This window comes from Neolamprologus brichardi, chromosome 15 (genome assembly GCF_056152115.1).
Source record: "Neolamprologus brichardi isolate AB-2024 chromosome 15, ASM5615211v1, whole genome shotgun sequence".
In the NCBI taxonomy this organism is placed as follows: Eukaryota; Metazoa; Chordata; class Actinopteri; order Cichliformes; family Cichlidae; genus Neolamprologus; species Neolamprologus brichardi.
Genome location: NC_142118.1, coordinates 17,126,237 through 17,151,216, shown reverse-complemented (window position 1 = coordinate 17,151,216; position 24,980 = coordinate 17,126,237). Strand labels below are relative to the sequence as shown.

Here is a 24,980-nt window from a genome sequence, read left to right as displayed (position 1 = left end):
TATCATATTATCTGAAATTGTGTGCTGAAGTAAAATTTCCTCATTTTCCTCACCCAGGCTGGAGTCAAAGTAAAGCTATTCAGCTGTCAAAATTGAAAGATTAAATACTAGAGATAAAAGCTTGTTATATTTGCCAGACCAAAGCAAAAATAAATGAATTTTAAAAAAGCTTAAGGGAAGAAAAATGACACCAAGTCATCTGTAAAAATAAGATCACACAATCTTAAGCTTCACTTCTTACCTGCTGTGCCATGGACCAGATAAGTATAACTGACCTATTAGCACCAGAGCTAACTGTTTAAATAGACGACCCTGGAAATAACTACATATCTTGTATGATATGCACAAAGGAAAGGAAATTCGTCCTGTGAGCTTGACCCTACCAGAGCAGACAGCTGGCCGATAGCAGCTCTTGTTTACACAGTGATAAGTGCTTTTTGAAGTGGCCTTGTGTTCACATTAGACTTGTTTAAATGGAAAACACTGATTCTCTACAAAAGTGCACGCAAAATAAAGAAACGAGAGACTCTACAGCCCTAATGATCCAAGAATACACTGGAGGCTAACAGACCTTAAACGATAAAGGAACTAGTCAGATAGTTTGCGTATTAATAGTCTCGTTGCAGTTAAATCATATCCATACGACCTTAAACTTTTAAAGAAGCTTTTCAAAGATCGATTACATCCAGTTAAGATCTATAAATGGTTATTTTTAAAATACACTGGTCAGCTAAAGTCCCGATTAAAACCTTAAAAGCCTATGTAGTGATTTCTTGCTGGAGTTTACTCTGACCACCTGTTATTTATGTTATCTTTATTTTATGCGCTTTCTACTACACGCAGCTGCAGGCTTTGTTGCATTGATATTTGGACCCGCAACAATAAATCTGAGGGACAGCGGGGAGTCTGTGAGCAGTCCTGGACGTCCTCTGCTTCAAAACGTATGTAAACACGTGAAAAATAGTATTACCTGTTCCTTCAGAAACACCAATGGCAGGGGAAAGTTTTCAGGCCGACCCCACCGAGTCCCCTCGTGGCGTCATGCGTGGGTAAAAGTGTAAAGTGTTAGATAGGGCTGTCACGAACCGCTTAAAGTCCAAGCTCCGAGTTCACAGACAGCCCTGTTGCGCTGATATGAACCGCGGCTTTCACCTCAGAGGCTAACGACCAGCAGCGTTTAGGGAAATGACTGCAAGCGACAGCGAGTTAGGTGCGGAAGTTCCGGCTGGCGCCTTCAAAATAAAAGAGCTTACCACGATGAAGTAAAAACTGAAAAACAAACTGTGGAAAATGACTTATTATATATTTATAGTAGTTAATAACTGCTGGATGTCTTTTGATTTCTAGTTCTATCAGCTACTTTTAGCCATAAATATGAAAAGAAATGTCAAGTTTGCTGTTTGTTTGGTTAGAATTGTTGTGCACTTGGTTACACTGCAGTATGTCTCTAATTGCTTTATTCTCCCATTGCATATAATGAGTCCAAACATTTGGTTTTGAATAGTGTCACTGCTATATGAATGGTTCTCAAGGTCCACCATGAATGAGCAAAACAAAAAGAAAGAGTACTGAAATACTGAAAGTGACTTTATTTTCAGCCCTGAAGCAATGTGCCATTTGGGTGACTGAGTAACAATTGAATAAAAGCTGAGAAAAAGAAAAAGAGAGAAAAAGAGAAAAAGAGACACCTGGCTGAATGGTAGTCTCGAATTTGACTCTTTGTAACCTAATAGATACAGACACACTAATTATACAGGTTGAAGATTTGGAATCAATCATATAAAAAGAATAAATGTGAATTTTCCTACATTTGCCTTCTTAACTTCAGTGAATTATATATTTATGTACATTTTTATTGACTCTAGTATTTAACACTGCACGACAGACATGTTTACAGTTGTGTGCTGCTTGAACAGTGTTCAACAATAAAGCAGTAGCAAAAACTTTAAAAAATACTTGCACATTGCGTATTTTATAGACGGAGTGCAAAAATTATAGAAAAACAGTATATTGATCAATCTGGCCATTAGCTGCTACTTTTATTTTTTTCCGGATCACCTTTATGAAGAATATTATTTTTAAAGACTTTTATGCTTTTATTATGAAGGAAATTCCATTTCCTTTCGTTTTTAATTTCATGGCGTAAACTTGGCACTGCCCAGGGAAACACACAGACGTCAAAATAAACCACACCTTAAGTGGTTATTGTTTTTACCACCAACCAGTGAAAGTGAATGTAACTGGTTTTAAATCTAGTCAGTTTTAACCATGCAGTAGAACTCAAACCAAAAACTAAATCTACGTTTGACAGCTTCGAACCTCACCCTGCCCTGACTTTTATTTCTTAAAAAAAGATCTTAAAAATTCTTAAACAATATGTTTGTGGGTTTTTATCAGTATAGGTACAGAGCTAACATATTGTATAGGGATATATATATATATATATATATATATATATATATATATATATATATTTTTATACTGGGATCATATTGTAACTGATTGCAACATTAAATTCTTTCTGGATCTCATTAAATGTAATTATTCACAGATCGCTTGTTAATTCCCAGCACTTCTCTCATGTTATATTCAGTTCCCGAAAGCTTAAATTTGTTGCAGGTGAAAAAAAAAAATCTTTATGTCTTTTAGCTGTGCTGCATTCTGATCTACTGAGACTATTCCTGCCAGAGGCTGTTATCTACTTTAGGTCAGCTCTGAGGAGAAACGGGAGACACGCTTTAATTCGTCATTCATTAAGTGCCTGTTTATGGTATTGTTCCCCTGCAACACTGACTAGTGTCAGTGCATGTGTTATCCATCAGAGCATATTTGGGCTCACACACTTCTCAGCTAGTTCTGTGTTAGATGCCTGCACTCTCAGTGCAGTTAGTTCTGAGCTCATTAGACTATTAGACAGTTCAGAAAGGAAATTGCTTATGAATCTGCAGCCAGGGGTGAAAGAAAGAAAACAAACAATGCTGGGCACAATTCATTGTTTCAAGAGAAATTATGCAGTAGCAAAAGCGACAATAGAAATATTCCCATAAAATGAAGTCAAATGAAAAACAGAATATTAACTAAATCTGAGGTATGATATTTTACATTGAGAAATGTAATTTTTTTATGTGTACTGAACATGTCATGGTCCTAAATCTGAGGACTCTGTGTTTTGTGTTTCTTTATATTCTTGTTTATTCTGCCTTGTCTTTTGTTTAGGTTTGCTATGTGTCAGTGTGTTTGTTGCATGCCTGCCTGTGTTCCCTCTGTCTGTCCATGCTTCTCTGTGTCTGTTAGTTTCCTGTTTTATTCTGAAAGTTCATGTCTCATGTCCAGTGTTGGGGAGTAACGGAATACATGTACCGCCGTTACGCATTTAAAATACAAAATATGAGTAACTGTATTCCGTTACAGTTACCGTTTAAAAAGGTGGTATTTAGAATACAGTTACTTTGTTGAAATAAATGGATTACACGGCGGTACTTCCCTGTTTCATATTGTGGGGGTCAGGACTGTTTGGGTTTTGTTTGACAGTTATGTTCTGTCATTCCAGGCGGCAGCGTTACGGTTGCCATGGTTACAGGGTGACGCTCTCTCTCTCTCTGCGTGTTTCCTGGGTGAGAGAGCGCAGTTGTTGTTGTGCTAAGCTAACAGGTAGAATGCTACAGGTATAGCTCTAAAGAATGTAGCATCATAGGCAGCGTAGTAGTGATGGGATTTCCGGCTCTTTTTAGAGATCCGGCTCTTTTTAGAGAGCCGGCTCTTTCGGCTCGGCTCACTAAAAAGAGCCGGCTCTTTCGGCTCCGAACCGGTTCTTCAGGTTGTTTTGTTGCTTTAAGTATTTAATCATTAACACTAATATAAAATTATGCAGAAAAGGAATTACTAATGTAAAAAAAAGTGGTTTTATTTATATATGTTTATATATAGCCCCTAGAGACAAAGCACGTACAAACTCCAAAACACATTTCTAGCGTTTACTGAACTTCCAAAACAAAGCTACCCAGATCACTTAAATTACACAATTGAAAGCATGTGTGTATTGTTTGTGTATTCATAGACAAGCACTCATATTTATTCAAATAATTAAAAAAAAAAAAAAAGTTCATTTACCTGTTACTACCACACACCAAATCCGGTTGTTGATACTTCCTGGCTTGTGTAGCCACTAGGTAACAAAAGCTCAACACCGCGCCCTAGCATCCTGGAGCACTTCTGTTGTCTTTTGTACGTGATTCTGACTTTGTACGTGCTTCTGAGTTTTTACGTGTTTTGTAGTTTTTACGCGTTTTGGAGTTTGTACATGCTTTGTCTCTAAGGGCCACCGTAAATATACTTTATTTATTCACTCCACATAAAATGTAATAAATAAATCATATAATACAAAAAACAACTATTTACATTTTAAACTTTTAACTATTTAAATTTTCATCTTTTTCCTTTTAAACAAATTTAACGTGAAACAACACAAAACACTGCAAACCACAACACAATTAAATATAAATTAAAATATTAAAACAAAAAGAAGATGCACATTCTCTGTCATATGGGCCTGCATGATTTCTGAATCCTTTATCATCTGCAACTGAAACTAGTGGATGATTACTATACCTTTCTAATGTGACGTTGTTGCCCCTGGCTCTCTTTCTCTCTGGCTCTGTTCCTGTGCTACTGCGAGTGTAACTAATGCCCCTCCCCCCTCTGCCCAGCGCAAAGTACAGGCCGCGGGGAGTTTAGCGGAAAAAAGGGCGAGAGAGAGGGTGAGAGAAAGGAAAAAAAAACCTCATGGCTCCCAATAAAGAGCCGGCTCGCGTCGTTCACTTCAAAGATTCGGCTCTAAGAGCCATTTCGTTCGCGAACGACCCATCACTACAGCGTAGTCCGTGTTGCAGGGAGAATGGACTGCCATACACGTTATGTGTCTGTGAGCGAGGGAGGGAGGGAAAAAAAAGTAAAAGTACGAGTTGTCATCGAGCAAAAACGGGAGCTGGAAGCATGTAAATATAACTAGAAAAATTTGCATTTCCTGCGAAAATGCAGTGTGGATGCTTTAAAGCTGAAGCTGTCTGCTAAAACTAGCTGAAAAAGATGAAAAGTTGCAGAAATTGTAAAAACTTTGCAGAAGCAAAGGAACTTTGCTAAAAAGTAATAACTTAGCAGAACTGCAATATCTTAGAGGAAACATAATACTTGGCATAAATACAATAGCATAGCAGAACTTGGCAGAAATATTGTAACTTACCAGAAACATGATAACTTCTCAAATATACAAGAATTTAGGAGAAATAGTATAAGATAACAGAAAGAATATATTTAGCCAAAAATACTAATATAGTAGAAATACTATGATTTCGCAGAAATACTGTAATCAGCACATATACTGTAACATGACAGAAATACCTCCACTTAGTAGTAATACTATAACATAACACAAATGTTATGATTTGGCACAAAAACCATGATTTGGCAAAAATACTATGATTTAGCAGAAATACTATGATTGAGCAGAAGTACTAAGATGTAGTAAAAGTACTTTGATTTAACAGAAATACAATTATGGAGGAGTAATTCTTTAAAATGGGAGAAATATTGATACACACACACATACACAGAGCCTAAAGGGAACAGTATTTGTGCCATGGAGTGTTAACAAGAATGTGAGGTCCATATTAGAAAAGCTGGTAAAATGATAAAAATTTGCAGAATTGTAATAAATGATGAATATGAATTACTGCTCTGTGATAGTGTATTAATTTGTAGGGAGAAAAACATATTGACCAAGGTGGAATTGAACCCACGACCTTTTGGTTGCAGACCCGTGTCATTACCAACTGCGCCACTGGGAAAGAGAGCAGGTGCCTGGAAAACAGGGTGATGAGCAGTCAGAATTAGTTACAAAACGTCGTGTAACTCAAAAACTAGGTGGACTAGAAACATAATTCTTGTACTGGGAGAATCAGCGGATTTTGGTGTACTTTGACTGCGATTTTTATTGCTCTTTGTACAACCGTCGCTGAGATATGACGAGAGAAGAAACGGCAGACCTCAGATATGATTGGCTGGCTTACAAGCCGTGAAGGCCCCAATATGCAAATTTGAATGCCTGAGCCCTCAGATATGATTGGCTGGCTGGGAAGCCGTGCAGGCTCTGATTTGTAAATTTGAATGTCACAGTCCTCACAGAGGATTGGCTGCCTGGGGACCTGGCAGTAATATATAGAAATAGTATGATTAAGCATAAATATTACATTTAGTAGAAATACTATGTTTTAGCACAAATACTATAAAAAGCAGAAATACTATAATTTAGCAGAAATACTATATTAATCACAAATACTATTAAAAGCAAAAATACTATAAAAAGCAGAAATACTATAAAAAGCAGAAATACTATAAAAAGCAGAAATACTATAAAAAGCAGAAATACTATAATTTAGCACAAAAACTATAAAAAGCAGAAATACTATAAAAAGCAGAAATACTATAATTTAGCAGAAATATTGTATTAAGCACAAATACTATAAAAAGCAGAAATACTATAATTTAGCAGAAATACTATATTAAGCAGAAATACTATAAAAAGCAGAAATACTATAAAAAGCAGAAATACTATAATTTAGCAGAAATACTATAATTTAGCAGAAATACTATATTAAGCACAAATACTATATTAAGAACAAATCCTATAAAAAGTAGAAATACTATAAAAGCAGAAATACTATAATTCAGCAGAAATACTATAAAAAGCAGAAATACTATAATTTAGCAGAAATACTATATTAAGCACAAATCCTATAAAAAGCAGAAATACTATATGAAGAAATATAAATATCCTATAAAAATCCTATAAAAAGCAAAAATACTGTACTATGATTTGGTAGAAAAACTATAATTAATCAGAAATATTATATTTGGCAGAAATACTATATTTAGCACAAATATAGAGCTTCTAAATTTGAATCCACCAATCAGAAAGGCTGTGTACTTTTTCCTGCCAAAACACGTGCACACGCAGCACAGACACAGGATTTTTGTAGTCTATTTCTATTAGTGATTATTCCCCTCAAACAAATGACCAGAATTACCTAACCGTAGGGGTTAGAGCGGTCATTCTTAGATCGTTTTGTTCAGAAGAGATGGGGGAATCGTCAAGTGTTGTCTATTTAAAATAAAAATGTGAATTTTAAGAGATATATGACATGGATGACTGGTTGGCTTACAAGCCGTGAAGGCACCAATATGAAAATTTGAATGCCTGAGCCCTCAGATATGATTGGCTGGCTGGGAAGCCGTGCAGGCTCTGATTTGTAAATTTGAATCTCTCAGTCCTCAGAGAGGATTGGCTGCCTGGGGACCTGGCAGTAATATATAGAAATAGTATGATTAAGTATAAATACTACATTTAGTAGAAATACTATGTTTTAGCACAAATACTATGAAAAGCAGAAATACTATAATTTAGCAGAAATACTATATTAAGCACAAATACTATTAAAAGCAAAAATACTATAAAAAGCAGAAATACTATAAAAAGCAGAAATACTATAATTTAGCACAAAAACTATAAAAAGCAGAAATACTATAAAAAGCAGAAATACTATAATTTAGCAGAAATACTATAATTTAGCAGAAATACTATAAAAAGCAGAAATAATATAATTTAGCAGAAATACTACATTAAGCTCAAATCCTATTAAAATCAGAAATACTATATTAAGCACAAATACTATATTAAGCACAAATCCTATAAAAAGCAGAAATACTATAATTTAGAAATACTATAACACACACCGAAAGAGAGAGAAGCAAGTTTGTAGGTCAGTCAAGCAGCCTGGGAGCTGCTGGATTTGAATGCACCAATCAGAGAGGCTGTGTACTTTTTCCCGCCAAAACAGGTGCAGCCGTTTTTACACGCGCAGCAGAGAGACAGGATTTTTGCAGTCTATTTCTCATAGTGAGGACTAAACTCAAACAAATGACCATAATTTCCTAACCGTAGGGGCTAGAACGGTCATTCTTACACCGTTTTGTTCAGCAGAGATGGGGGAATCTTCAAGTGTTGACAATTTATCATTAAATTATGAATTATTAAAGATATTTGACTTGTAATGCACCATAACTGAGTAGAGGGGAACAAAAAACTGCCTTGACTTGCCCTCAAACAACGCTTTGTAACTCTAAATCTATTTGGAGTATCGATATCATTCTTTCACCGTAAGAGACAGCAGGCTTTGGTGAACAACCATGGAAATTTTCAGGTCTCTGTGGAAATCCAAAAAAAAGATATGACGAGAGAAAAAAGTGGTTCATTTCCAGAGTTTGAAAGCTGAAGAAATCTGAGCGAAGGACGAATTTCCTACCCTCAAACAAACGTAATTCATGGCCAAATGGTAATAGATGAGACAAAAATTCTTGAATTGTGAGCGTGAGGAGTGTCTGAAGATATATCGGGACAAGCCTCATGTCTTAACGTCGCTTCGTTAAGGAGATATGACGATTCGAATATGCCTCTCATTACAGAAATCAAGCGGTGATTTTGAACAAACTCTCCATTGACTTTCTATGGAAAGTTTCCAGACTTTGTGTTGGTCTGAGGAGATTTGCCAAAATCCTATAAATCCCACAACAATGATAATCACATTTTCTGAAAGCCAGCAAAAATACCTACGTTTTGATGTATAATTTGTGGAAGTTGAGTGAAAATTGAGCAAGTAGCAAGAAGTTGTTCAGACATGAAGAAAAGACTGCGAAACCTACAGTGTCTCACTTAGAACCAACTTCATAGCAACCATAACAACCCATGTATTTTGTGAAAAATCACAAAGATGAAACTCAAAACTTGAAGAGGGATAAGATGAAAATGGTAACAGATATGAAAAAGCTGAATCATACATGAATAGCCCAATAATTTGTGAACATTTTAAAGTTTGAATGGTTGTTCTAGGTGAAAGTATGAGGAAGTAGTTAAGTTTCAAAAACAAGCAAATTTTAGCAGAATTGCGGAAGTTTTCCATTCATTTCAATGGGACAAATTAAAGGAAAAAAGCTTAATATTTTAAAAAGTATAATAGCAAAAAATACCAAAAGTCATAGCGCACATTAGCAGAAATAGCAGAATAGTTTAAAATTTGAACGGTGAAAATCGGCTGAAAATTGTGGAAGTAGTTAAGTGCCAAAAAACGTACAAAAAGTGGCAACTAGAATAATAATAACTAGAAAAATTTGCATTTCCTGCGAAAATGCAGTGTGGATGCTTTAAAGCTGAAGCTGTCTGCAAAAACTAGCTGAAAAAGCTGAAAAGTTGCAGAAATTGTAAAAACTTTACAGAAGCAAAGGAACTTTGCTAAAAAGTAATAACTTAGCAGAACTGCAATATCTTAGAGGAAACATAATACTTGGCAGAAATACAATAGCATAGCAGAACTTTGCAGAAATATTGTAACTTACCAGAAACATGATAACTTCTCAAATATACAAGAATTTAGGAGAAATAGTATAAGATAACAGAAAGAATATATTTAGCCAAAAATACTTAAACATTACAGAAACACTATGTTTTAGAAAAATAGTACAACATAGCAGAAATACTGTGATTTACCAGAGACACTGTGATGAACTATGAATATTGTAATTTTAAATTAATACTATGTTTTAGCACAAGTACTATAATTTGACAGAAATAATATCATTTGGCAGAAATACTATGTTTCAGCACAAATACTCTGGTTTAGCACAAATATTATAACATAGCAGAAATACAATTATATAGCAGAAATGCTATATTTAGAAAGAAAAATATAATATAGTAGAAATACTATGATTTAGCAGAAATACTGTAATCAGCACATATACTGTAACATGACAGAAATTCCTCCACTTAGTAGTAATACTATAACATAACACAAATGTTATGATTTGGCACAAAAACCAGGATTTGGCAAAAATACTATGATTTAGCAGAAATACTATGATTGAGCAGAAGTACTAAGATGTAGTAAAAGTACTTTGATTTAACAGAAACACAATTATGGAGGAGTAATACTTTAAAATGGGAGAAATATTGATACACACACACACATACACAGAGCCTAAAGGGAACAGTATTTGTGCCATGGAGTGTTAACAAGAATCTGAGGTCCATATTAGAAAAGCTGGTAAAATCATAAAAGTTTGCAGAATTGTAATAAATGATGAATATGAATTACTGGTCTGTGATAGTGTATTAATTTGTAGGGAAAAAAACATGTTGACCAAGGTGGAATTGAACCAATGACTTTTGGCTTGCAGACCCATGTCATTACCAACTGCGCCACTGGGAAAGAGAGTAAGCGCCTGGAAAACAGGGTGATGAGCAGTCAGAATTAGATTGCGGTGAGAGGCGAAAAACGCCGTTTTTTGGAGTTACAAAACGTTGTGTAACTTCAAAAACTAGGTGGACTAGAAACATAATTCTTGTACTGGGTGAATCAGCAGACTTTGGTGTACTTTGACTGCGATTTTCATTGCTCTTTGTACAACCATCGCTGAGATATGACGAGAGAAGAAACGGCAGACCTCAGATAGGATTGGCTGGCGTACAAGCCTTGAAGGCCCCAATATGCAAATTTGAATGCCTGAGCCCTCAGATATGATTGGCTGGCTGGGAAGCCGTGCAGGCTCTTATTTGTGAATTTGAATGTCTCAGTCCTCACTGAGGATTGGCTGCCTGGGGACCTGGCAGTAATAAATAGAAATAGTATGATTAAGCATAAATACTACATTTAGTAGAAATACTATGTTTTAGCACAAATACTATAAAAAGCAGAAATACTATAATTTAGCAGAAATACTATATTAAGCACAAATACTATATTAAGCACAAATCCTGTAAAAAGCAGAAATACTATAATTTAGCAGAAATACTATAAAAAGCAGAAATACTATAATTTAGCAGAAATACTATAAAAAGCAGAAATACTATAATTCAGAAGAAATAGTATATTAAGCACAAATACTATATTAAGCACAAATCCTATAAAAAGCAGAAATACTAAAAAAAGCAGAAATACTATCATTTAGAAATACTATAACACACACAGAAAGAGAGAGAAGCAAGTTTGTAGGTCAGTCAAGCAGCCTGGGAGCTGCTAAATTTGAATGCACCAATCAGAGAGGCTGTGTACTTTTTCCCGCCAAAACAGGTGCAGCCGTTTTTACACACATGCAGCAGAGAGGCAGGATTTTTGCAGTCTATTTCTCATAGTGAGGACTAAACTCAAACAAATGACCATAATTTCCTAACCGTAGGGGCTAGAACGGTCATTCTTACACCGTTTTGTTCAGAAGAGATGGGGGAATCGTCAAGTGTTGACAATTTATCATTAAAATATGAATTATTAAAGATATTTGACTTGTAATGCACCATAACTGAGTAGAGGCGAAGCGAATACTGCCTTGACTTCCCCTCAAACAACGCTTTGTAACTCTAAATCTATTTGGAGTATCGATATCATTCTTTCACCGTAAGAGACAGCAGGCTTTGGTGAACAGTCATGGAAATTTTCAGGTCTCTGTGGAAATCCATTAAAAAGATATGACGAGAGAAAAAATTGCCTCATTTCCAGAGTTTGAAATCTGAAGAAATCTGAGCGAAGGACGAATTTCCTACCCTCAAACAAACGTAATTCATGGCCAAATGGTAATAGGTGAGAAAAACATTCTTGAATTGTGAGCGTCAGGAGAGTCTGAAGAAATATTGGCACAAGCCTCATGTCTTAACTTCGCTTCGTTAAGGAGATATGACGATTCGAATATGCCTCTCATTACAGAAATCCAGCGGTGATTTTGAACAAACTCTCCATTGACTTTCTATGGAGAGTTTTCAGAGTTTGTGTTGGTCTGAGGAGATTTGCCAAAATTCTATAAATTCCACAACAATGATAGTGACATTTTCTGAAAGCCAGCAAAAATACCTACGTTTTGATGTATAATTTGTGGAAGTTGAGTGAAAATTGAACAAGTAGCAAGAAGTTGTTCGGACATGAAGAGAAAATTGCCAAAGGTACAGCAGCTCACTTAGAACCAACTGCATAGCAACCATAACAACGCATGTATTTTGTGAAAAATCACAAAGATGAAACTCAAAACTTGAAGAGGGATAAGATGAAAATGGTAACAGATATGACAAAGCTGTATCATACATGAATAGCCCAATAATTTGTGAACATTTTAAAGTTTGAATGGTTGTTCTAGGTGAAAGTATGAGGAAGTAGTTAAGTTTCAAAAACAAGCAAGTTTTAGCAGGATTGCGGAAGTTTTCCATTCATTTCAATGGGACAAATTAAAGGAAAAAAGCTTAATATTTTAAAAATTATAATAGCAAAAAATAGCAAAAGTCATAGCCCACATTAGCAGAAATAGCAGAATAGTTTAAAATTTGAATGGTGAAAATCGGCTGAAAATTGTGGAAGTAGTTAAGTGCCAAAAAACGTACAAAAATTGGCAACTAGAATAATAATAAAGTATAAAGAATAAAGAGAAACAGGAAAACAATAGTGTGGATGCCTTAAAGCATCCACACAATAAAGTATAAAGAACTAGAAAAATTTGCATTTCCTGCGAAAATGCAGTGTGGATGCTTTAAAGCTGAAGCTGTCTGCTAAAACTAGCTGAAAAAGATGAAAAGTTGCAGAAATTGTAAAAACTTTGCAGAAGCAAAGGAACTTTGCTAAAAAGTAATAACTTAGCAGAACTGCAATATCTTAGAGGAAACATAATACTTGGCATAAATACAATAGCATAGCAGAACTTGGCAGAAATATTGTAACTTACCAGAAACATGATAACTTCTCAAATATACAAGAATTTAGGAGAAATAGTATAAGATAACAGAAAGAATATATTTAGCCAAAAATACTAATATAGTAGAAATACTATGATTTCGCAGAAATACTGTAATCAGCACATATACTGTAACATGACAGAAATACCTCCACTTAGTAGTAATACTATAACATAACACAAATGTTATGATTTGGCACAAAAACCATGATTTGGCAAAAATACTATGATTTAGCAGAAATACTATGATTGAGCAGAAGTACTAAGATGTAGTAAAAGTACTTTGATTTAACAGAAATACAATTATGGAGGAGTAATTCTTTAAAATGGGAGAAATATTGATACACACACACATACACAGAGCCTAAAGGGAACAGTATTTGTGCCATGGAGTGTTAACAAGAATGTGAGGTCCATATTAGAAAAGCTGGTAAAATGATAAAAATTTGCAGAATTGTAATAAATGATGAATATGAATTACTGCTCTGTGATAGTGTATTAATTTGTAGGGAGAAAAACATATTGACCAAGGTGGAATTGAACCCACGACCTTTTGGTTGCAGACCCGTGTCATTACCAACTGCGCCACTGGGAAAGAGAGCAGGTGCCTGGAAAACAGGGTGATGAGCAGTCAGAATTAGATCGCGGTGAGAGGCGAAAAACGCCGTTTTTGGAGTTACAAAACGTCGTGTAACTCAAAAACTAGGTGGACTAGAAACATAATTCTTGTACTGGGAGAATCAGCGGATTTTGGTGTACTTTGACTGCGATTTTTATTGCTCTTTGTACAACCGTCGCTGAGATATGACGAGAGAAGAAACGGCAGACCTCAGATATGATTGGCTGGCTTACAAGCCGTGAAGGCCCCAATATGCAAATTTGAATGCCTGAGCCCTCAGATATGATTGGCTGGCTGGGAAGCCGTGCAGGCTCTGATTTGTAAATTTGAATGTCACAGTCCTCACAGAGGATTGGCTGCCTGGGGACCTGGCAGTAATATATAGAAATAGTATGATTAAGCATAAATATTACATTTAGTAGAAATACTATGTTTTAGCACAAATACTATAAAAAGCAGAAATACTATAATTTAGCAGAAATACTATATTAATCACAAATACTATTAAAAGCAAAAATACTATAAAAAGCAGAAATACTATAAAAAGCAGAAATACTATAAAAAGCAGAAATACTATAAAAAGCAGAAATACTATAATTTAGCACAAAAACTATAAAAAGCAGAAATACTATAAAAAGCAGAAATACTATAATTTAGCAGAAATATTGTATTAAGCACAAATACTATAAAAAGCAGAAATACTATAATTTAGCAGAAATACTATATTAAGCAGAAATACTATAAAAAGCAGAAATACTATAAAAAGCAGAAATACTATAATTTAGCAGAAATACTATAATTTAGCAGAAATACTATATTAAGCACAAATACTATATTAAGAACAAATCCTATAAAAAGTAGAAATACTATAAAAGCAGAAATACTATAATTCAGCAGAAATACTATAAAAAGCAGAAATACTATAATTTAGCAGAAATACTATATTAAGCACAAATCCTATAAAAAGCAGAAATACTATATGAAGAAATATAAATATCCTATAAAAATCCTATAAAAAGCAAAAATACTGTACTATGATTTGGTAGAAAAACTATAATTAATCAGAAATATTATATTTGGCAGAAATACTATATTTAGCACAAATATAGAGCTTCTAAATTTGAATCCACCAATCAGAAAGGCTGTGTACTTTTTCCTGCCAAAACACGTGCACACGCAGCACAGACACAGGATTTTTGTAGTCTATTTCTATTAGTGATTATTCCCCTCAAACAAATGACCAGAATTACCTAACCGTAGGGGTTAGAGCGGTCATTCTTAGATCGTTTTGTTCAGAAGAGATGGGGGAATCGTCAAGTGTTGTCTATTTAAAATAAAAATGTGAATTTTAAGAGATATATGACATGGATGACTGGTTGGCTTACAAGCCGTGAAGGCACCAATATGAAAATTTGAATGCCTGAGCCCTCAGATATGATTGGCTGGCTGGGAAGCCGTGCAGGCTCTGATTTGTAAATTTGAATCTCTCAGTCCTCAGAGAGGATTGGCTGCCTGGGGACCTGGCAGTAATATATAGAAATAGTATGATTAAGTATAAATACTACATTTAGTAGAAATACTATGTTTTAGCACAAATACTATGAAAAGCAGAAATACTATAATTTAGCAGAAATACTATATTAAGCACAAATACTATTAAAAGCAAAAATACTATAAAAAGCAGAAATACTATAAAAAGCAGAAATACTATAATTTAGCACAAAAACTATAAAAAGCAGAAATACTATAAAAAGCAGAAATACTATAATTTAGCAGAAATACTATAATTTAGCAGAAATACTATAAAAAGCAGAAATAATATAATTTAGCAGAAATACTACATTAAGCTCAAATCCTATTAAAATCAGAAATACTATATTAAGCACAAATACTATATTAAGCACAAATCCTATAAAAAGCAGAAATACTATAATTTAGAAATACTATAACACACACCGAAAGAGAGAGAAGCAAGTTTGTAGGTCAGTCAAGCAGCCTGGGAGCTGCTGGATTTGAATGCACCAATCAGAGAGGCTGTGTACTTTTTCCCGCCAAAACAGGTGCAGCCGTTTTTACACGCGCAGCAGAGAGACAGGATTTTTGCAGTCTATTTCTCATAGTGAGGACTAAACTCAAACAAATGACCATAATTTCCTAACCGTAGGGGCTAGAACGGTCATTCTTACACCGTTTTGTTCAGCAGAGATGGGGGAATCTTCAAGTGTTGACAATTTATCATTAAATTATGAATTATTAAAGATATTTGACTTGTAATGCACCATAACTGAGTAGAGGGGAACAAAAAACTGCCTTGACTTGCCCTCAAACAACGCTTTGTAACTCTAAATCTATTTGGAGTATCGATATCATTCTTTCACCGTAAGAGACAGCAGGCTTTGGTGAACAACCATGGAAATTTTCAGGTCTCTGTGGAAATCCAAAAAAAAGATATGACGAGAGAAAAAAGTGGTTCATTTCCAGAGTTTGAAAGCTGAAGAAATCTGAGCGAAGGACGAATTTCCTACCCTCAAACAAACGTAATTCATGGCCAAATGGTAATAGATGAGACAAAAATTCTTGAATTGTGAGCGTGAGGAGTGTCTGAAGATATATCGGGACAAGCCTCATGTCTTAACGTCGCTTCGTTAAGGAGATATGACGATTCGAATATGCCTCTCATTACAGAAATCAAGCGGTGATTTTGAACAAACTCTCCATTGACTTTCTATGGAAAGTTTCCAGACTTTGTGTTGGTCTGAGGAGATTTGCCAAAATCCTATAAATCCCACAACAATGATAATCACATTTTCTGAAAGCCAGCAAAAATACCTACGTTTTGATGTATAATTTGTGGAAGTTGAGTGAAAATTGAGCAAGTAGCAAGAAGTTGTTCAGACATGAAGAAAAGACTGCGAAACCTACAGTGTCTCACTTAGAACCAACTTCATAGCAACCATAACAACCCATGTATTTTGTGAAAAATCACAAAGATGAAACTCAAAACTTGAAGAGGGATAAGATGAAAATGGTAACAGATATGAAAAAGCTGAATCATACATGAATAGCCCAATAATTTGTGAACATTTTAAAGTTTGAATGGTTGTTCTAGGTGAAAGTATGAGGAAGTAGTTAAGTTTCAAAAACAAGCAAATTTTAGCAGAATTGCGGAAGTTTTCCATTCATTTCAATGGGACAAATTAAAGGAAAAAAGCTTAATATTTTAAAAAGTATAATAGCAAAAAATACCAAAAGTCATAGCGCACATTAGCAGAAATAGCAGAATAGTTTAAAATTTGAACGGTGAAAATCGGCTGAAAATTGTGGAAGTAGTTAAGTGCCAAAAAACGTACAAAAAGTGGCAACTAGAATAATAATAATAAAGTATAAAGAATAAAGAGAAACAGGAAAACAATAGTGTGGATGCCTTAAAGCATCCACACAATAAAGAGAAACAGGAAAACAATAGTGTGGATGCCTTAAAGCATCCACACAATAATAACCACTGCAGCCAAGAAGAGTGCCTGACGAGCCCAGCTGTAAGTAAGCTATTAAGACTCGACTGTACACCGTGTTCGTGTTTTCCTCCAAAAACAATAAGTTCCTTTGGAGCAGCCTTTCAACGCCTCTCTCTGTCTCTTGCTAGCAAAGTTGACCCAGACAACAAAGTAAAGCTAGTTTTCGGCTACGAGCCCGACATAGAACCCACCGTATTAGCCAGAGGTCCCTTTACTATGGTTCGGAGCCGCGGACCTTCAGTAATAGTAATAAATCACAGCAATAGTACATTCACGTAGTTGTAAACAGCATGATAATATATTAAGTAATCCAAAGTATTCAGACTACGTTACTCTCATTGAGTAACGTAACGGAATACGTTACAGAATACATTTTGGGACATGTATTCTGTAATCTGTAATGGAATACATTTTAAAAGTAACCTTCCCAACACTGCTCATGTCAATGTGTTCAGTTTTACCTTTCTCCTGTCTCGTTAGCCTAATTTCTCCCAGCTGTGTCTCCCTCCTGTTGTCCATTTCCTAATTACTCCCCTGTGTATTTAAGCCCTGTGTTTTCCTGTGCTCCCTGTCGTCGTACCCTCAACTTGCTGTGTGTTCATGATTTCCAGTCCTCCTGCACCTCCGTTTAGAGTTTTGTTTGCTTTTGTGAGTTTTATTTTATGTTGAAGTTTTGTTCCAGCAATAAAGCTGCATTTTCAGTTGAAACCTCATATCCTAAGAGTCCTGCATTTTGGGTCCACCACTCCTGCCTGCCTGCCACACAGCCAACCATGACAGAACATTACACGTTGTAGGATATTTGTCTGGCTTTGTGTAGAATTTTTTTTAACCTTCGGGTTTGTTTTTTCATATATCTCTTGACCTCCTGAGCAATTTTATATTTTTAGAAATTATTATTTAGTAGTTGGGCTTTTTTTCCCCCAAATCTTGTGTATAACGACTGGGAGTATAAGAAATGCTTTTTCCTAATAAATGTTGGTATTTGTTTTCAAATGGCAGCTATTGTTGTGCTTGTAATAAAGAGGTTTTGCAGGACTTTTTTTCACAGGACAGCACAGACTCAATGAGAACGTTTTTTTTAACCCGCTGATTTAATAGCTTTTATAACCAACATTAGCAGCAACAACTTGATGTGATTGCTTTCTGTATGACTTTATGATTCGTATCAGGAACCTTGAGGTATTTGGTATGCGGAGGACTTCATGGTGCAACAAAGCAAGCCCAAATCGTCACCCCTCCACTACTGTCTGTGGCAGTTAGCATGAGGTGCTTTTTATGACATGCTGCGTTTGAATTATGGCAAAGTATAACTACTTTGGTCTCACTTACCTAAACGGCATTGCTCCAGAAGTCTTGTGATATATTCAGACTCAGCTTTGCAAACATGAGCCATGCTGCCATGTTATTTTTAGATGAAGAGGCTTTCTCTGGCAACTCTCCCAAACAAGCCATTCTTGTTCCGTCTTCATCTAGTTGAACTATTCTGAACTTCAACATTTAACATGGTAACTGAGGCCTGAATGGTTGAGACCAAAAAAAATGCCCAAACTTTGGCTTTTATAGAGGTGCTTGCACTTGCTGATCAGTTAATCGAGAGCTTTTTATTAGCAGCACCTGGCTACAAATTAACCTCTTATTACACATGAAAGTGGTAAGGGTGTAGTTAGCTGGCACAGGACGGTGAGAGTTTTCTTTTTCAGATGACTGTACATTAGTTGGCTCTATTGGTGTAAAGGTTATAAACGATCACTTGTTGTCAAAACTCCACAATTTACTTCCAGTTACTCAGGATATCAGTAACAAACAGACAACTATAGTTTACTGCATCTACCATCCCACTTATTCTGTTAATGTAAGAGTAGCCTGCAAAGGCTGCAAAAGCACAAGTGGCTTTCAGAAAAGATCTTAGTTTTTGTTTTACCAGCACAAGAGTGCGAGTTCCTCTCTGTACATGTTCGTGCAGATTTTCGAGGTATTTGGGAAATAGGCTGTTCCAGGATCTCAGGGAACTTGCCAGTTCTTCTGTGGATTTATGTCTCAGTTTCTTTTGCCTCTTCTTGCAGTGACAGGCCAACGCAGAGATGTTAAGATCAGGGCTCATTGAAAGTCTTATATAATGTAACCAAAACAACCGGTGTGACACACAATTTGTGTTTTTTAAACTGTCGGAAATAACAAAAAGCAAATACAGCATTGTGCAAAACTTATGAGGCACCTGTCATTTCCTTATATTTTGCTATAATGTTTTTGAATTGTTCTCCAGTCTAACTGAAGGACTATAAAAAGTTTTTTTATAGCAAAATATAAAGAAATGAGGGGTGCCTCGAGAATTTTGCACAGTATTGTGTCTCAGTCAAGTTATGCAACACAGACTCATTTCATTTACTCTGCGTTCCTTCTCAAAAATCCATTCTGAGGCAGAAAAATTGCAGTTTCTTACTGAACATACTTCCTTATGTAGCTGTCCATGACATTACAATGCCTGTATGGAGATAAAGCAAAGGTTGGATAGCAGTGTAAAGGTACCTAAAACTCTTCATAGTATGGTTCCAGTAAGTTCATCAGTTCTACTGATCAGGCAATACAGAAAAAATGACGTAAGAAAAGCAAAAAGGCGCTCTGCTACGATTATAAAAATGCAGTTCTTGTACCTGAAATACTTTTTTTCGTTCCTCCATCTGCACGTGCTCTTCCAAAAATCTGAGGGGCAGAGTATGTGTTTCTAAAAGAGCATTATCACTCTTGCAATTTTCTCTGAAGGTTAAAAAAAAATAAAACCTTTTCCCAGTCATCGACCACCACCACACCTGCCGGGATAATCATTCAGAATTATGATGCGCCCATTTTGCACCTCTCAAAATCCAATTTTGGTGATTACATTTTGTGGCTGTGCACTCTATCAGTGGTTCAGAAGCTCATTTGACATTACCAGGTAATGGACTACAGTCTTTACAGTCTGACCAAACCTACCTGAGTGCACCGTGGGTTACAAGGTGCAAATTGTGCAAGACGACGTAATTTGGTTCATTGGGATCTGAAGGAGCAATTTGCCCTCAAAATTGAGCTTTTAACCCTCAGTTATCACTAAAGGCACATGACTAACGAGGGCCGGGATTTGGTTCTAGTAGAGTCATAAGATCACCACTTCACATATGTCCTTCATGAAAACCTGTTGCACAAAAGGAAAAAAAGAAAAGAAAAAGTTTTTGAACTTTTATGTTCCAGTTGTATTTTTTTTCTGCACGGTCTGAGACTATTACATCTGGAAATCAATTAGTTGGTAAACTGAATAGATTCTGGGGGCAGTGGCCAGTTTTTTCAGGGCTTCCATTTTGGCTGTTTACACATGCTGAACGTTTGCTCAAACGTCATGGGTCAATACTACTTGGAGTATAGTCTGACTGCAAAAGTAAACCAGAAAGCTTCCAGTACCAAAACAGTTGTCCATCAAACACAGATATCTCCATATACAGAGCTACCAACTCCAAACCTGACATGGAGTATAAGAATTTTTCACGGTTAAGAACAAACTGTGGAGACATAATTTATATGAAAACTACATTTTATTTAAGAATACAAATATTGTATGTTCAGTTTATCAGCAATCTGCCCACTGGTGGACATGTTCTGTGTAAGTAAACCATGAAATAAAGTCATACATGTCCAAACAAATCCAAATGAGAAGGAGTGAGAGAAAAAGCGAGACACACAGATGTGCAACCCAAGTGACAAACATGAATCTAAATGAGCTACTTCACTGATCCAAGACGTCTAGGGGTCAAGTGTCCTTAACCACTTGCAGCAAGTACCCTTTGTATCATAAAGATATAACTCCCAGTACTTCCTTCCCTCCCTGTCTTGATGACCCAGCATCCTCGAATCCTGAGGAAGCACTTTTAAGAGAACATCAAAGCCAGAACCAAGGCAATACAATGGATGAGCCATACCAGAATATAGCATTAGTTCCCAAGTCAACGGAGTGTCTTTTAAGAAAAAAAAAAAAGCTGAAAAAAATCCACTTTGAAAGCATAAAGCTAGCTAAAAAAATTACAAAGCAAAACATAAAACATTTACATTCCAGAAAAAAGTCCCTCAGTTCTTTTACAAGCCTTGCATTGACCAAAAAAATTAAAACAACCCTAATATTTATGTATATGACCATTTACATAGTAAACATATACAAATTTAATTTTACTTGGATGAATAAGTTAAAAACAATACAGAGACATATTTTTCCAAGTGTGCCAACAATCCAGAATAGCCCTGAGACCAAACCTTCAAATGATTTTTTAAAAAGAGGCAAAACTGTCATGAATAAGATTTTTTTTTTAAAATCAAATAGGCTTAATTTACAGTAAAGAAGCAGCAATATGAAAAATAAAAACAATGCCCTTTTTTTCTCAGTCTAAACTTGGAGTTTAGAGGTTAACTGAACTGTGTGAAACTCTTTATTACACAAATATGCAGTCGACTACGCAAACTGTAGTTGAACCATCAGTCCTACTATCTCCCGACAAGTAACGAGGACTTTGGATGATGTGATGTTTTTACGGAGCCACAAAATCTGCAGAAGTGGAAGGTGAGAGTGGCTGGGTGGAACAAAAGAGACGTTTACTTGGTATCTACCATTCATTCAACACTTGTTTTAACCACAGCTGCTGCCCAGCCTTGGGCCTATTGCTTAGTTATGCTATGAGATGACAGAGAAAATCAAAATACATCAATCTTTTAAACGGGAAAGCCAAAGAGGAGTTGTTCATATAACACTTGCATGCTTATTTGTATTATTCCTATATTAGATTCTGGCAGTTATTTATACTGTAAATGAGAAACTGATTCTTTTTTAAATTCTCTTTTAATTAATAATATGGATATTTGTGTGTGAGTTCTAAGACTGTGTATAAATAGCATGTTCATGTGTAAAATAATGGTGGGAGGACAGTTTTTTCTTTGTTTTTTAAGATTGCATTTTTGTCCGGAAACAGCTGGCACAGAGAAAGGAGAAGTCCACTCTGCCCTGGGAGAGATGGATGCATCAGTAAGAGGAACACACAGGGTTATGCTGCCTTCAAAACTCACAACCCCAAAGATCTGCCCTCTAATTCACAGCTGGCCCCTGGGTCTGTTTATGGCCAAGATGGTACATAAACTTATAAAACTAGCTTGTACATGACACTGCAGCTTCCAAAGATGTACTCGGGTCACATGCCCCTATATGTAATTAAAGACCTCTCTGTAAATGAAACATTAAAGGCCTGACAGCATCTCAATGTTGAGTTTTAAAAAAATAAATAAAATGCTTCATAAATTAAAAAAGTCAATCAACATATTCCCAGATGTTTAACACCAAAACAAGGAATCAAAACTGCCCGACCTCCCGGCTGGCAGGGTCTTGTCAAGGTTAGAGGTTCATGTTGACCTCTGAAGCCATGGGACAGGGCATGTATCACATGCTGGCAGCTTTATAGAAGTGAGAGTGGGAAGTTGTTGCTCTTATTGTGGCAACCTGGCACATGAGGTGACACTGAGTGCACTGCTGGGCATTTCTGGCAGCTGGCTTCACACACTGGGTATCAGCAAAAAAGAAAAAGGAAAGATTATGACCAAATGATGACAAAAAATAGCATTTAGGGTTTACAACACTGAAGAAGGCACAGACAGATATTGATTGATTTATTTTATAATATCTTCAATTTTCTAAAATAAAGGCCTGTTATTACTGGTTGAAACTTGAGCCGGGATCTCTCTCACTGTTCTTGTCACTGAGAGACGCTGATCACACTTTTTACCTCAAATATATCAGGGGAACTTTAATCATCTTTATAAGTACATCTACACTTTTTCAAATCTATTTTGCTTTATTCCATTTACATTCTCTGTCTTGTTTGCTGTCTATTCGGCTGACTTAATCAAATAGCAGGACATTTTTTAACCATTGTTTTACTTTGTTTTGATTAGAATTATTGTGCTTAATGACCAAATAATATTTGTTGCATTACAATGTGTAATCTGGAGTCTGAATTAATTGCAGGAAGATTTGCACAACACAATACATCAGATTGATGATGATTGGTGATGGTGATTATGGAGACTGAAAGAAGGGACTGTCTGCATAAGTCATTACAGAAACTAAGGAGGGAAAGTCTGGATGATAAAACATACAGCCTGGTGGTCTATTCTTTGAAATGCCAAAAGAACAACAATAATTCATTCCTTCAGTGAATTCATGAATAATCGATCCCTATACTGCCACTTTCCGTTACTCCTTTGTTACAAGGGAATTCTGCATGTTTTTGGGAGTTTTACACCAGGGATTTTTCCTGTCACAACCCCAAAGGGAACTGAGTCTCCAGCTGAAATCGAGTGTGTAGCAGCCTCTTTTCTTTGAACAATCTCTAAACATCATAAGTTTTTCAGCTGGTGAAAGGCCTGGACTGGAGGCAGATCAGTTCAGCACATGCAGTTGTAATACTGTAGCTGCAGTATGTGGTTTAGCATTGTCTTGCTGAAATACACTATATTGTCAAAATTATTCACTTGTTTGCAGAGATGGGCAGTAACGCGTTACTTGTAACGCGTTACTGTAATCCGATTACTTTTTTCAAGTAACGAGTAAAGTAAGGGATTACTATTGCAAAAACGGTAATTAGATTACCGTTACTTTCCCGTAGGAACGCTGCGTTACTGCGTTACTAAAACCGTGATTTTCTTGCGAGAATGTCTCATGACAGTGACGTAAGCGAGTGCGAGGTGTGTGACAACAGCTGTGTGCAGATCAACAATGGATCATATATCGAGTGCGGGAGAGAGTATGAGCGTGCAGCGTTTAAAGCGTGGACGTACTGACCTTATTTTGAGTTTGATTCCGTAAAAAGTGACAAAAACATTAGTGTCCGTTGTGCGTGGGAAGAAAACTTCTTTTTACAGCGAAAAAAACCCCCTAAACTTCCAAGCAAGCACCGAGTGCGCTACGACGTAATGGGAAACTCACAGAGAAACTGCCGTATCCTTCCACTGACCGCTGCGGCACACCTGCACCAGGATAACCCTCCGCCTACCCTACTCCTGCTTTACAGGTGAAAATAGAGCAAAAGGACCGCTAGTCTTGACTTTATTTATTTTCTGCTGTGTTTTACTTGCATCTGAAAGAGTGAGTGTAAACACACACATGTATATATGTATATATATATATATATATATATATATATATATATGTATATATGTATATATATATATATATATATATATATATGTATATGTATATATATATATATATATATATGTATATGTATATATATATATATATATATATATATATATATATATATATATATATATATATATATATATATATATATATGTGTGTGTGTGTGTGTGTGTGTGTGTGTGTGTGTGTGTGTGTGTGTGTATGTATGTATGTGCTGGAATGTGCAGAAAATAGGTTTAAATGTTAAACTAATTTCTTCCAGTCACAGAATGGTGCATATAATTAAAATTTTGCTTCATGCATAAAGTTAAAAGATTAAAAATAACAAAACAAGTTTTAAAAAGAGACTTTTCCATTTGATTACATTTTGTATGATGGATTATGTAGAAAAAGTAGAATTGGGCTGAAAGATCTATCGCTTTATCGCCTATTCAGGTTGTAAATCATGTTTTTAAAAAGTAACTAAGTAACTAAGTAACTAAGTAATTAATTACTTTTGAAAATAAGTAATCAGTAAAGTAACGGGATTACTTTTTGGGGGAAGTAATCAGTAATTAATTACTGATTACTTTTTTCAAGTAACTTGACCAACACTGCTTGTTTGCCTTCAAACAAGAATGTGAGACATTCTTTCACAAAAGTTTGTAGAAGCAGTCTGCATGCTTAGGTGCTTGATTCTTTTTCACATCCAGATAATGTGGCATTAATGTTTTCCAAAAAGAAATTAAAATTTAATTTGTCTCACCAGAAAATAGTTTTCCACTTTCTCCAGTCCCTTCTAAATAAGCCTTAGCTCAGAAGACAGCGATGTTTCTGGATC

At 35.6% G+C, this 24,980-nt stretch overlaps 1 protein-coding gene across 2 annotated transcripts in view; it reads right to left on the bottom strand.

Annotated features, from left to right (window-relative positions):
• The window catches only part of esr2a (estrogen receptor 2a), a 28,333-nt gene extending 27,113 nt beyond the window's left edge, over nt 1-1,220 (bottom strand). For both annotated transcript variants that reach the window (XM_006792713.2, XM_006792714.2), the window contains exon 1: nt 971-1,220. The gene's annotated coding sequence lies outside the window, so the exon portion shown is untranslated. The remainder of the gene's footprint in view (nt 1-970) is intronic.
• Between the last annotated feature and the right edge of the window lie 23,760 nt (nt 1,221-24,980).